The following is a 14,210-nucleotide window of genomic DNA, read 5'->3' on the forward strand; positions in this document are numbered from 1 at the left end:
CATTCTGAGATCTTTGTATGAAAACTGAACCAAAACCTAGTTCTAAGCACTCTGCAGCTCTGAAGGGGAGAAACAGGGAGAGGGAGAAGCAAGATGGAAGTGTCACGTGCTGTAGAAGACAAGTCCTGCCCTAAGCAGCTTATGCTTTAAACAGACAAGACGGACAACAACATGTCCTCATTTCTCAGGTGAGGCACAGAGAAACACCAGAGAATATCAAAGGGGTCTAGGCTCCTATATCACTTAGGGGCTTCTGAAAACAATGCCTTTCAGTGGCTTCCCTGAGGCCCAAGAGGGAGCCTACAGAAGATCCAGAAGATGAACCCAGATCTTGTGCATCCTAGTTTAATATTTGAACACAGACCAGAATCTGGGAGCTCTTTGTCCAATGCTAGTGCCACAAAGTGCTACACTTAGATGAGATGTGAAGCTGAGCACATGCCTCGCACCTTCCTCTGCTGTCTGTTCCAGAGGAAGTTATAAAACCCAGGGCTCACTCGTAGGTAGAAAAAGTCCTGACTATTGTGTCCTTTCTCTGTAACAGCTAGTACTTATGGTAGAACGGCTGAGAGGTACTAGTTGTCACGGTATGTAACAGCGCATGAAGTATGTTAGGATGGGGCCCAAGTTCTCAGTGGGCATAAAATGGCACAGCTCCAGGAGGATTTGGCCTCGTGCTTTGGTCTTAAAGACTTTCTGGAGAACTGCTGGACTGTGTTGTAGGCTGGAAGAGTGAACTACGTCCCACTACAGAGTTATACAGGCTCAGTGAAGTACCCAGTTGAAAGCAGATCATTTTCTAGCAATTCCTAATGGGCTCTTCTCCAAGGGCCCTGGAGGTCTGTCTGAAAGCATAGAGCCTAGTCGGGGGGAAGAATAACAAAACCTCTCCTGTCTCTTTTCTTGTCCCATGATGTGAAACCTGAAATGGGACCTTTCCAAAAATCCTCTATGATCTGACCTGCCTGGAATAATTCACTCACTGGACAAGTATTTGGGAGACTGCTTTCTCCAAGTGGTTTCAATTTACTCAGCAGAGAATGCAGTCCTTGAGGTTTTGCTGCCATCATGGTCCCTCCCACTGCCCGATGCCCACCCTCTATTCCAGCTCCATCAGGATGCTCCTTTGCCCAGTCCTGACCCCATGCTGAGCTGTGAAGCTCACCAAACACATTGAAGTGGCTCCAACCCTTTTGCCAGGTGGAACTTGCTATTGGGACTCGTTGCCAGCTTTGTGCAGCCGTCCTGTTTGGTAGTTTGTCATGCAGCACCAAAGGAATGGAAATCTTTAGCAGCTGGCAGCCTTCACCACTTTGTGGGCAGACACATTGTTATTCAGTCATTAACCCTCCCTTCTTCATAAGGGAGAAGAGTTTCAGACTCTGCTGCTCAATGCACAGCAGCAGGACAAGCCCCACTCCTCTGACATTGGCAGCCACCTACAGACCAGCAAGAGGGCTTGGTGGCCACCATTGACACACCTGAATTCCCTAACCCCATCTATTAAGCCCTAGCAGAGTTGCCTTGTCCTTCCAAGAGAAATAAATACATAGCCCTTGAAACTAGAAATGAGAATTGTGGAGACCTGCCAGATATAACCTTAAAAACAGAAAAAGAAAGAAGGGTGGGGAGTGTTTCTGTGAGAAAAAATGTGCATCCCTTGCCATAGTACTGGGCACCATCCTGTGTGCTAGGTGACAGGCATCTCTACCCCACTGCCTTCCTCCACCATCTGGTTGCATTTCAAAGAAGCTCTAGATATCTATCCTGGCAAATGCTTCACAAAGCAAAGTGCGTTATAAATGTAATCCTTCATTGCAGAGGCTTAATGCCAGTGTACGCTGTTGCTGCAGATTCTGCAATAAGTGTGAACTCAAGGACAGCCTGGCCAGAGGCTAGTGAGTCCAGAGCCTGTCTCCCTCAGTGACCAGAACCAGATGCTGCAAGAGAAGCTGCTAGGAATTCCAACAATTATTCAATAATCTGTCCACCAGCAAAGTTTCCTGTTAACTCTCTCAGCCCTGACAGCCTTCACACCAGCCTGCTGGAAACAAGAGCCATAATGTTCTGGATTAACTAGTTTGGTTCAAATAAGAACCCCTGAAGGTTTCCCCCAAACCTGATGGGAATCATGTTGCTGGAGTAGGAAGGATTGGGGGTAGCTGTGTGAGCTCCCTTTGCTTCTTTTGATTGTTTTCTTGCTTCTCTGCTCTTGCCAGGATCGGAGACACCAGGCAGTGCTGATCTCAGTCTTATGACAACTAGGAAAGAGCAGAGCTCTTCCAAGTACACCACGGGGGTGCCAGAGAAGAGAGCATTTGTTCTGAGAAGCATTGCAAGGTTTGCCTCTCGCTTGCTCTGACCTGGTCTCTGCAGCAATAAGGCGATGACCCTCTTCACAGGGATGGCACCAAACAATGCAGGGCACCATGCAGAGTAGGCCTGAGCTAGTAAGCAAAGCAATCTGGCACCTTGACGGAGAATCACTGGGCTAGATGGAGGCAACCTTCATAATCCAGCTCCTTGACCTGCCACCTGTAACGATGGCTTCTCCATCTTTTGCTGCCCCAGAAGCCCTTGATAGCCAGAATCATAGTTGATTTAGATAAGCATGACCCCACAAACAACACTTGTCTACAGTAGCTGAGGATCTGACCATTTATGTGTGTGAAGGAGAGAAGGGACCGTTCCTGATGTACCGTGTTGCTTCAATCAGCAAGATGAAAAAGCTCTGAACTGATAAGCCACTGCTCAGCCATGTCATCAGATGGGACTGCCAGGAAAACACTGGACTAAGGGCCTGGAAACCCATGCTAGTGCCACCCTTGTGCGGATAACTCAACACCATCTCCTCTCCCTTCCCCTTTCCTTCATTTTCACCTATAGCTTGAGCCAGGCCTTCTAGACTTTAGCTGCAGGTTGTTTTTCCACCCCATTCCCTGCTGGCCTGGCATCACAGAGGTTACTGGCTGTGCCTTGCATGACTTGTGGGGATGGCTGTGGATTTCTGTGGTTGCTGTTGTAATGAAGCGGCTATTTCCTGACTGCAAGGAGCCAAATCCAAGCAGAAGCCAATGAAGTCTCGAAAAGAAAACAACTAAGCTGGAGAGAAGAACAGCAGACTCTGGGGCTCAGGCAGGGAGAAGGGGAGTGAGGAAGGGATCCAAGGTATTCAATAGGATCCCTCTCTGAGCAGGTGGTCTCACAGGCCCTCCTCATGCCATACGTCCACCTTCCTTTCCTCCCTTTCCCCTCTTTATTTCCCCATCTCATGCTCTTACAGCCTCAGCACTGCTCTGACCTGCCTTCCCGGCCCACTGACAGTGCTCTTGGATTGCAGTTGGACTGACTAGATCCTGGAGGTGAGCCTGCACCTACCGCTTGCCAGGCTGGGATAGAGTGATGAGCTTGCCACCTGAAGCTCAATCCCCGGCAGAGATCAGCTAGGCCAAGTTTCCTCAGTCCTCCCTTGTCTCCTCCCCTCTATTGGTATTTTGAGTATTGACTCTCACAACAAAAAGCACTCCTCTGTTGCCCAAAGTAGCACATCCAGCAGCCTGCTCTGACCACAAGGCCAACCAAAGGAAAGCATCTTCCCCCTCACAAGGGAAAGACCTCTTCTTCACCGCTTCTGACACGCAGGCACATGCTTCTGGTCACCAGGGCTCAGTACCTGCGGTCTGCAAAACATGGTAGTAGCAGAACAGAGGGAAGATGCCCCCCTGCTATCAGAAGAGATGGATCTAGTCTGGGTTTCACTAGGATTGAAGGTGCTCCAAGGGAACTGGTTCCTCAGGGGAAAGGTGATACCCATGCAACTCACTTTGGTTACACCCTGCAGTATGGGGTTTTTTTGGTGCCAGAACAACCATCTACCTAGAGTGCTGATAGCAAATACCAGCCCCTTCTGAAGCTTTAAAGACACCGTACACACTATATTCTCAAACTAGCATCTGTGCAGCTTTTACAGCTGTAAGTATGTGCAGAGGTATTAGCAAGGAACACCAGGATTCATTCCCATTGAGGGGTCTCCTCCTGTATGAGGATGCAAAAAAAATAAATAAAAATTAATCACAGCACAAAATGCTACAAAAAGGATTTTACAATGATGCATGTTCAAATGACCAATGATCCCTGCAGATCTCCTCTAACAGAGGACTGGGTGACATCTCATCACCATGTGCTTGGAGCAATTGGAAGACCATTTCCAACCAACAGCAGAACGGAGGCAGCAGGGAGTGCTGCAGGTTGGGAATGAAGGGCCTGAGCAGGTGCACTAGCAAAGCAGTGGGGGTGCTCTGAGTCAGGAGCATTGCTGGAGCCTGCCTGGGAAGCCACAAGCTGCCATAGCAGGGGGTGCTACAGCTCAGGATTAAAGTACATTGACATAATTCTTTTGCAGCAGGAGAGCACGGCTTGCAAATAGCTCGCGTAGCTCTCATTATCCCACCAGCGTTAGCCATCTGTCACCTTCGGGAGGATGGAGATTGCATCCACATGCCTTTCCCCTTTTCTCAGGAAAATTTGAGTTAAGGGAAAAAGAAAAGCCTCCAGTGCTGTCTCTTGCTGATGGAAGAGAACAATGTAATGCAATAGCCTACGAGTCACTGGAGGGCATACGTTTCCCAAGAGGCTTCATTTGGTTGCAAAGCTTTTCCCATTAAAATAAATCTTTCAACTGCAATGAATCCCGTAAGCAAGACTGAAATAACACAACATGCATTTGGTACTGTGAACTCAGAGGACAAAACTGAAATCCAGCCGCAATGACAGGGTTGTCCCACAAAACCTATCATTATCCCAGTGACCCAACGAGCAGCAGCATCTCTTATGGACCCTCTACTACAATTTTTCTTCTGTGTTCTAATTGCAATGCTGAAATCCCAGGTTTGGCCATCATATTTAAAAGATGGAGATCCTGTCCCAGCGTTTCTCCGTCTAGTCCAGTTTCACTGCAGAACCCCTATTGAGTAACAGCCTTGGGTTTGTACATCCTCCAAGCTGAATCGCCTCCTGGGCAAATGTGTGAGCCCAGTGTGAAAGGGTAAACAATCATCTACTGCAACGGCCACATCTCAACCCTCATGCAAAATCGCAGCAAATGTGATTTTATCTATTAATGCCCAGTCATGCTGCAGTGATGATTCAGTGGGCAAGAAAGGAGAGCTCCAAGAGAGAGGTCTGGATGAAGTTACTGAGACATCCGATGCAGTTGAACCTGCTGCTATGTGGACAAATCAGAGACAGGGTGGTCCAGACAGGTTGCTAACTAAGACCTTGGGAGACTTGCATTCAAGTTGTTGCTCTACCACCAAGCCTTGGTAAGTCATTTCGGGCTTGTCTACCCAGCGAAGCTATTGCAAAATAAACTAGGGTGTAAAGTTAAAAGCACAAAAGCTCTTCTGCACCAGCTCCCAGGCTGAGAACTCCTGTCCCGCCCAAAGGGGCCTTTCTCCAGCTCAGCCTGATCCTCTTCTGGAGTATGCTAAGATGTATCACACAAAAGCTCCCCTAGTGCATGGAGGAGGGTTTATGGGGGAGTTAGTGCTTTACTGGACTGTGTCCCCAAGCAGACAACTCCTTAGTCACTCGGTGTGTCTCAGTTCTCCATCTGGAGCACGGTACTTTCCTACCTCCCACGGCCATTGTGAAGATGAGTACATGGAAGCTTGTGAGGAACCCAGATGCTATGTTAATTCAGGCCATACGAGTACCTAAGACACTCAGTCAGGCAGAATTCAGGGACACTGCCTGATCTTGTAGCACATGCAGTGAACTCTGCAGTTTGGCTCACAAAGAGCTGCATGCAAAGAAGGAATTAACTTAATTCCACTATCTAAAGGGACTGTCACCTTTCAGAGCCACACACATCTCGCGTTATTCCAGCATGTGTTGTTCAGCGAGCAGGTTAGAGAGATGTGCGTGCAACTTCTGCCAAGAAACTTATTTGAGGCTCTGTGCAGCTGTAGCTCCAGTCACTGTAACATCTTGGGATGGCACTATATTTAAACACCATTTTTCTCTGGAAAGGGCTCAAATCTGGATTCCTGGGATTCATCTCAAACCATTAATAGAAACCATTTACAAAAACAGAAGGATTGCTCAGGAAACCAACAAAGATTTTTCCAGACTTTAGCCTGAAGATTATTTTTCCAAGATAAAATGCATTTGGGGGACTTTTTTTATAACACGATACCATCCTCCAGAAAGCTGATCTCAAATTGGCAGCAAGAAAATCTGGATGGACGGATTTGTGAACTTGAAAATGATGAGATTGGGGCAGGTTCTCAAAGAGAGAGGAGCTATCCGACTAAGAGTCTTCCCCATAAACTCTTGTTTTCCACAGACCATTTCACACTAATATAGTAATGACAGAAAAGACCTATTAGATTAGTGAATCCTGCTTAAGGATTCTCCAGGTAATTTATAAAATCTGTGGGTGACACCAGCTGAGAGGGGTTGTAAGCATGCTGGAGGAGATAATTAGATTTCAAAGTGGTCTTGACTGATGGGAGAAGTCATCCAAAAATCAACAAGATGCAATCTTTTTCTAAAAAAAAGAAAACAAGTGCAAAGTACTACACTTAGGAAGGAGTACAAACAGGAGACGAATGGCTACATTGCAGTATGAGGGAAAAGAATTTGGGGGAAAATATTGATCAGAAAGTTAATATGAGTTATCAGTGTGATGCTGTTGCAGAAAAAGGCGAATGATATTCTGCAGCGTACTAACAGGAATATCTAAAATAAGATTCAAGAGAAAAGTATTTCATTCTTTTCAGCGCTGGAGATGCCTCAGCTGAGGCAGTGGATCCAATTTGGTCACTCTGCTTTAAGATGTAGAAAAATAGCAAGATTCCACATAAAAGCAACAGAAATATGAGGTTTAGAAACATGACCTAAAGGGAGCTGGGTTTGCTAGCCTAGAACAAAGACTGAAGGTAACCAGATAACAGTCTTCCAATACATAAAAGGTTATGAAGAGGACAGTGGTCAGTGGTTCTCCATGTCCACCAGCAGCAGGATGACAAGTGATCAGTAAAATCTGCAGCAAAGAAGATTCAATAGTAGGAACAATGTGTTCAGACTATAAGGGTATTACTGGTACAGACTGCCCAAAAAGGCTGTGTAATCTCCATGGTTGGAGGTATTTAAGAACAGGATAAACTCTGCCAGGGACCGATATACTAGTTATACTTACTGTGCTTTAAAGTTGGAGGATAATCTAAATGATAACTTGAGGTCTCTCTCAGTTCTTCTGTTCCCTGACTCCAATAATGCTACAAGCCTATGCTCTGTAGTGCCAAAAAGGAGTCTATCCTGGATAGCCACAATAATCTCTGCATCTTCTTTGCCGCCGTGTGTTAGCTAGGTCATACTGGCAAGGATGGGAACCAGAGCCACCCACCACAAACCTGGCAGCCCTGGCAACCGATCAGTATCAAACCTTTCTGGAGGGTCAAAAACAGGAGCAGGACATAAAAAGACAACTTTTACTGAGAAATATTTGCAAGGTTAAGAGGTCTGGCAAATTCAGAGTAATAGGCAAACCTCTAGGTCCTTATCCAACCCTCTGACTTGCTTTGAAGTTCGTCCATCACTGTTTACCATGTCGTACAGCATGAACCGCCCTGGTGAAAAATGTGAAGTGCCTTGGCAACAGCTTAGCAAGTTATCCAAGAGGCAAGTTATCCATTGGTTTCAACAGGACATGGGTTCCACATGCATTTTTTTATATATCTGTAGGTATTCAATACATGTACAAGCATGGTTTACTTTAATGGCTCCTTGTAGATGTTTGCTGTGAACATTCAAGCTAAGTCACTGGTCACCTAAATCACATGGCATTTCTTCTGTTCTTGAATTGGAAGATGAATATTATAAACAGAAGAAAGGCCTGAATAAGTCACTGTAAATGGGGAATGTTATGAAGAAAGAGCAGGGAAATAAGCATGTATGCAAGAAGTCAGGCCTTGTAGCTAAGGCAGTGGACTAGGAAACAGGAGATTCAAGTTCAGCCTAGGGCTCTGCCTTAACTCCCTGTAAAACTGCCTCAGTCCTTCAACCATAAACTACAGATTGTAAAACTCCCTTCTTCTCACCTGTTGTTGCCATGTCCATGTCCATTTAGAATGAAAGCTCTTCAGGGTCCTTAGAGTAAATGGGTCCTTTGTCTCGGTTGGGGTATCTCAGTGGTACTGCAATTCAAATTAATAATAGTTAATTAGCCACAACAGCAATTCAGAATGAAATGAGAACATTTTATAAATACACACACGCATACACACACACACAAAATCAACCATTGGTTTCCTCCTGAACCCAGAAAGAGAAGCCAAGTCTGGTGAGAAAATATTTCTACTGCACACAAATATGCCATCTGGTTGAGTAGCACAAAGGTGCCTTTTCTCCAAACATATGCATGTGAACAAACCCTCATCTACAGAGATGCTCCTGAACAGAAGAATGAGATGAGACTATCAGGGTGCAGGAACAGCTCAATCAAATTAGCATTTGACCGAAAGTCTTTTCCCCTTTCAAACCAGTTCTAGAGAAGGGTTTGTCCCATGAGAGCACCAAGGAACAAGGAGGTTGTCCCTACATCCTCCAGAAAAGGTAACCGTGAGCCATTTCTGCTGTACAATGCTCAATCCTACAGGCACAGCTCAGGCAAATCCATCACCACTTGACTTCCATGCATCTCTGACCTTGCTCAAATCTATGACTGGACCCTGCTTGCAAATTACCAGCATTTCATTGTAGCATTTTTCTGGTTCAGGGCTTTCTCATTTGGAATCTGAATTCAATGGCTTTGCTCTAAGCATTTGGCCAGGCAAAATTCCACTTGAGATCTTGGCATTTTTGTGTTTGAACTGCACTTGAAATACCTTTCAGCCTCGGGAAGCTTAAGACAACCTCACACTTGCTTTCTGCGGCTGGCCCCATGTAAACTCTCCTTTATTAGCTGCCTTTTGCATAGACACTGAATACATTTGCCAGGTGATAAGACACTTTGGAATGTAGTTCAGATCACCTGGAAATGGTCCCCAGGAGGAGATGAATTGCAACTTTTCTTTTTGAATTTAAAAACCCCACCTTTAAGAATCAGCACTATAATGTAAGTGATCTCTCTCAAATAAGCATATGACTTAGATGAATCAGGCAATTATTTAGGCTAATTGAATCCCAGCTGATTAATATATTTCTTTTACAGAGATTTTTTAAAATTGCATTTAATTAAAGCACAAAGCAAAAAAAAAAAGTCTCAGCAGACAAAGACTTTGCTTAAAGCAACAGACTGAAGGAACTCCTGAGGTTCAGTCTACATTTCTTTTGTTACCTCCTTTGAACGAACCCCTGGCTTTTATCTCATGAGTTATCTGTAAAGCTTGAGCTCACAATGATCACCATGGATGTCTCCAATTCAAGCTAAAGGAATAAGTCCATGTGACGCTAGTAGTAGTAGATTATTATCCCCTTTACACAGGCTAGCTACAAGAGGTGATGACCCCACACATCCTAGTAGATTTATATTCCACTAGCACCTGTGGGACTTTGCTGATAGTGGTATCACAGCTCCTTTGGACCGGGTGCTGTCTCTAAAGAAAACCTTTGCTCCAAAGGGCTTACAATAGAAGCAGAGGAGGCAGACAAAAGTCTAGAAGGGGAACAGGAGCACAGAACATCCAATCATTTAAAAAAAATGTGCACCTCAATCACATCCCATTGCTTTATTACATACTACTTTTTTGTGCATGCAATTTTAGGTGCCCATTTAGCAAGGACACCATCAAAGAATCCCTTTCAAACAGGGTGTCTTGAGTTTGCTAAATATTTCTTTTTCCAAAAGCAAGCCATATTGTGCATTTTTTCTGCTTTCTGCTGTGGTTTGTAGAAGTCTTTTTATTATCATTTATTACGGTCACTGCACATGTGGCCAGAGACCCCAGCTAAAGTCTGGGCCCCGGTTCTGGGCACCATGCACTAAGCATGGCTTCTGGAGCAAAAAGCTTGCAGACCAAATGGGTACTCTGTACAGGGCAGTGGCTCATGGTCACACAGCAAAACCCAAAACCCAGACTTTCAGCCAGTACCTCATCCCTGGGCCACTCTGCATCTGTCTTTTCCCAAAAACTGGAACCAAGACCCTGACTCCTAGCAGCTATATTCAAGTTGGAGGGAACTCCCCCAAAGCTCCACTAAACTCAACACAGGACCCCATAGCCCTGGATGAGCCTGCCCACACCAGTGCATTTGTGAGACTGGTTCTTAACTACTGGGCAGGAGAAGAAGGACAGCATAGCTGTAGCAACTCACAGTGCTGCCAAATGGGCAAGGAAAATCGCCTGAATCAAAGAAAGTTAGATAATGCTTCCTCTCTCCCTTCCTTTAACTCTGGCAAAGCCACTTGACACCTATAACTCCAGCAGGTAAACCCAGGATGGGATCTTCACGCTGACAGTGCCCTGGAAGATGCTCCACACCCCGGTTAAAGGTCTTTTACTCTCCCGGATCACCTACGCAGAGCAAGATCTTGGCTTTTCTGCTTCTCGCTTCCCTGGGGATGTCATTAAAAAGTACATTGGTAGCTCCCTTAATGACTCAAAAAACCAGACCAGCACTCAACATAGAATATTAAAACAAGTGAGCAGAGGTGAAAGTAGTGATGGGGTCCATTGGGTTAGGCCTGGAAAAACCCAGAAATGTGACACTACATCTTCAAGCGAATGGGAGTTGCCCCAGTAATGACTTTAGCATTTGGCTCTGCAAACACGCATGAATCAGTTCACCCTGCTCCGAGGTCTAAAGTAGCAGCCAGACAGGCAACCAGCGCATGACACATTACTGGGGAGAGGGGAGATCTGGGCCAAGGCTCCCAATCCAAAGATGAGGGCCATCACATATACTAGGCCCAGGCAGACAATAGCATCTATGGTCCCAATAGAATAGGATCTGCGTGGGATGCAGCACAAGGGGCTGAGTCACTCCCACTGGGAGATGAGGTTTTATAAAGCTTGAGTTTTCAAACCTACACTCAGCTGCCCCCTTTGGCATAGGCAACCGGGCCTTGGCTGCTAGCTCTGCAGATCATAGACAGTACTAAGGACCAGGAGGAAATGACAAAGGGTGCGAATCAGCACTCGGAGGATTTATTCAGCTGCTCTGTTCATCTCAGAAATGCTAAACAAGCCAGCAATCTCAGACAGTGACACTCTACTCACTGCTACTCATCCTCTCTGTTCCTGATTAGAAAATGATGCTTTCACATCAGAAAGACCAAGAGGGAAAGTGTGTGTGTGGGGTGGGGACGGGACATAAGGGGTCATCAAAAAGGGAGATGCTGGTCCTGTCTTCATTGCTGTCGGTCTCAGTTGCAAAGTGCCGTTTCCAAAAATGAAAACTAATACTTGCTCACGGCACGTGTGAATTCAGTTCTGCTGAAGAGCAGGGCAGCAGCACACTGGGCTTCTCTGCAGGTCCCAGCCACAAGCATCCCCTGGTGTTTATTTCTACAAGGAACCAAAGCAGATGGGCCTTGAAGGTACTGAGGGAGTGGACACATTCAGCAGAAAGGTGCCATTTCCAGAGTCCCCGTGTCTAACCATCAGCACTCAGCTTTCAACCACATAATTCAGTCGCTCTGCACATGGTCACTGTGTTCTGGTACAACTAGCTTTTGAAGGAGAACTCTGTTTCCCACAGTAATTGCAACCCATCTGCGGGGCCTGCCTATAATAATTAGGCAGCAGCATTCCAAGCACAGCATCTTATTTTGAGATCGCAAATGACTGAGAGAGAGAGAAAAGGGGGGTAGAAAAATTAATAGCTTTGTTCTGAAAAGGGTGCTTGGAAGTTGCCTCCCAAAAGGTTGTACTATTTACCAAGGGTTTCCAGACCACCTCATTTAGAAGAGACTGGATGGAGGCTGCTTTCTAACCATGCAACATAATCCCATTGCCAAATTTAGATGTGTAAAAATGGAGCTTGGTCAGTTCTTCAGATCCCGGGGCTGGGCTGTCGGGCCAGATCACAAGAATGGTGCATACGCTCTGGGCCTGGTTTCCAAAAGAGCTGGGCATTCCCAGAGATCACGTGGAGCTGCTGTCATTCCTCACAACTGGAGAGCAGATTGTCTGTGCACCTCTGCTTAGAAACCCAAGTTCTCCCACCTTTTACACTGCCTTCCATCCAGCCATCACTGACCACCACAAATGAGTTTAGCCTCATGCTACCCCCATGAGACATGTAAAGACTACAATGATCTCTGTATGGAAGAGCTGAGTCACACTGATTAAGTAGCTTGCCAAAGCCCACGCAGCTAATCAGTGCCAGAGCTGAGGACTTCCAGGCTCCTAGTCTCTTACTCAAATCTAATCTTGCTAGAACCTGGATATTACTGTGATAATGCAATAGTTCTAGTTAAACTAGTGCTTTAACATGGAATCAATCAGTGGTCTCCAATGGCCTTGAGGATTTATTAGTCTAATAAGCTTCATTATAATCAGTTTCATTCCTGAAATCAGCTTGTATCTCTAGGGTAATTTCTACCTGCTCATTATCCAGGAAGGCCCATTGAGAGCAGCCAGCCATTAACAGAGAAATTACAATAGTCATTGTGAGTCATTCTAGTCCCCTAAAAGAGCAGTTTCTAAAAGCAGGGTTGGAAACCACAGATCGCCTCCTAATTTTTGTTTCACAGGTTGATTACACTCCAAGTGGTCCTTGGGGGCTCCTGAAAGAATGAAAATCCCCTGGCAGATGATTCGAGTAATATTAACTTCAAGAACATGCAAGTCCAGGGGCAACGGTTTGGATTTAGAGGAATATATTGTCAATATAGAGAAAAATTAGCTTTTTACACCAGGAAGAATGGGCTTCCTTCCAAAGACAATGGTGGGGAAGGGGGGAAAGACATTCTTTGAGTCCTGGTCATTTTTGGGCAATACGACATTGGTTGTGGAAGGGGAGATACCGACCACAGCATTTGCTCTGCTGCACAGATTCCTCCCAAGCAAAATGAAAAGGGAGATCAACCAGTGTTACCTAGGGAACGATGTCCAAGAAAACCCTGATTTCACAGACTAGTGAAGACCAACCTTCCTGGCAGGTATGCCCCAAATTAGCCCTGCACCCTCCCTTAGTGCTACTCAGATCCCCTTCCTCTGCCTGATTTGCTGCTCTGCTTTCTGCTCCAGCTACTCCTGTGCAGCCTGTTTCCTGCTTGTTCCACAAGATGAACATGAGCCTGCACTACGATGCCGTGGCTAGTAAAGCGACCAAAATGCTGGCTTGCATCCATAGATGCTTCTCAAGCAAATCCCGAGACGTCATTCTCCCCCTGTACTCGGCCTTAGTGAGGCCGCAGCTGGAGTACTGCGTCCAGTTTTGGGCCCCACAATTCAGAAAGGATGTGGAGAAGCTTGAGAGAGTCCAGAGAAGAGACACGCACATGATCAGAGGTCAGGAAAACAGACCTTATGACGACAGGCTGAGAGCTATGAGGCTTTTTAGCCTGGAAAAGCACAGGCTCAGGGGTGATCTGATGGCCACCTACAAGTTTATCAGGGGTGACCACCAGTATCTGGGGGAACGTTTGTTCACCAGAGCGCCCCAAGGGATGACGAGGTCAAACCGTTATAAACTACTGCAAGATCGTTTCAGGCTGGACATAAGGAAGAATTTCTTTACTGTCCGAGCCCCCAAGGTCTGGAACAGCCTGCCACCGGAGGTGGTTCAAGCACCTACACTGAACACCTTCAAGAATAAATTGGATGCTTATCTTGCTGGGATCCTATGACCCCAGCTGACTTCCTGCCTTTCGGGCGGGGGGCTGGACTCAATGATCTTCCGAGGTCCCTTCCAGCCCGAATGTCTATGAAATCTATGAAATCTGCTACGTGCCACACACAAAAACTGCCTATGCCACTTGTGGCATGCATGCTGCAGGTTGGCTACCCCATCCTAGACCATTACATAGCAGCTTCATCCCAAAGCAAACTCTTTCACCCATTACTGAAATGCAGCCACTTCTGGGGTGTGATGCAGCAGCTGCTTAACAGCACACAAAACCAATAGGCAAACCAAACTGCAGGGAAACTCAGGCAAGTGGAGTTACCCAAGCCAGACTTTGATCAACGCATTGAGGCCAACTCCTCAATTTTTGCAGGAATGTGCAGTGAAATCATGAAGACTCCCTAGGGTGCAGGAAT

General features: G+C 46.1%; 1 protein-coding gene across 1 annotated transcript in view; it reads right to left on the reverse strand.

Annotated features, from left to right (window-relative positions):
* The window catches only part of MXRA8 (matrix remodeling associated 8), a 50,244-nt gene that overhangs the window by 35,849 nt on the left and 185 nt on the right, over window positions 1–14,210 (reverse strand). Inside the window, exon 2 of the mRNA XM_025198127.1 lies at window positions 8,103–8,198. The gene's annotated coding sequence lies outside the window, so the exon portion shown is untranslated. The remainder of the gene's footprint in view (window positions 1–8,102; window positions 8,199–14,210) is intronic.

Source organism: Alligator sinensis, unplaced genomic scaffold (assembly GCF_000455745.1).
Source record: "Alligator sinensis unplaced genomic scaffold, ASM45574v1 scaffold569_1, whole genome shotgun sequence".
NCBI classification, from domain to species: domain Eukaryota; kingdom Metazoa; phylum Chordata; order Crocodylia; family Alligatoridae; genus Alligator; species Alligator sinensis.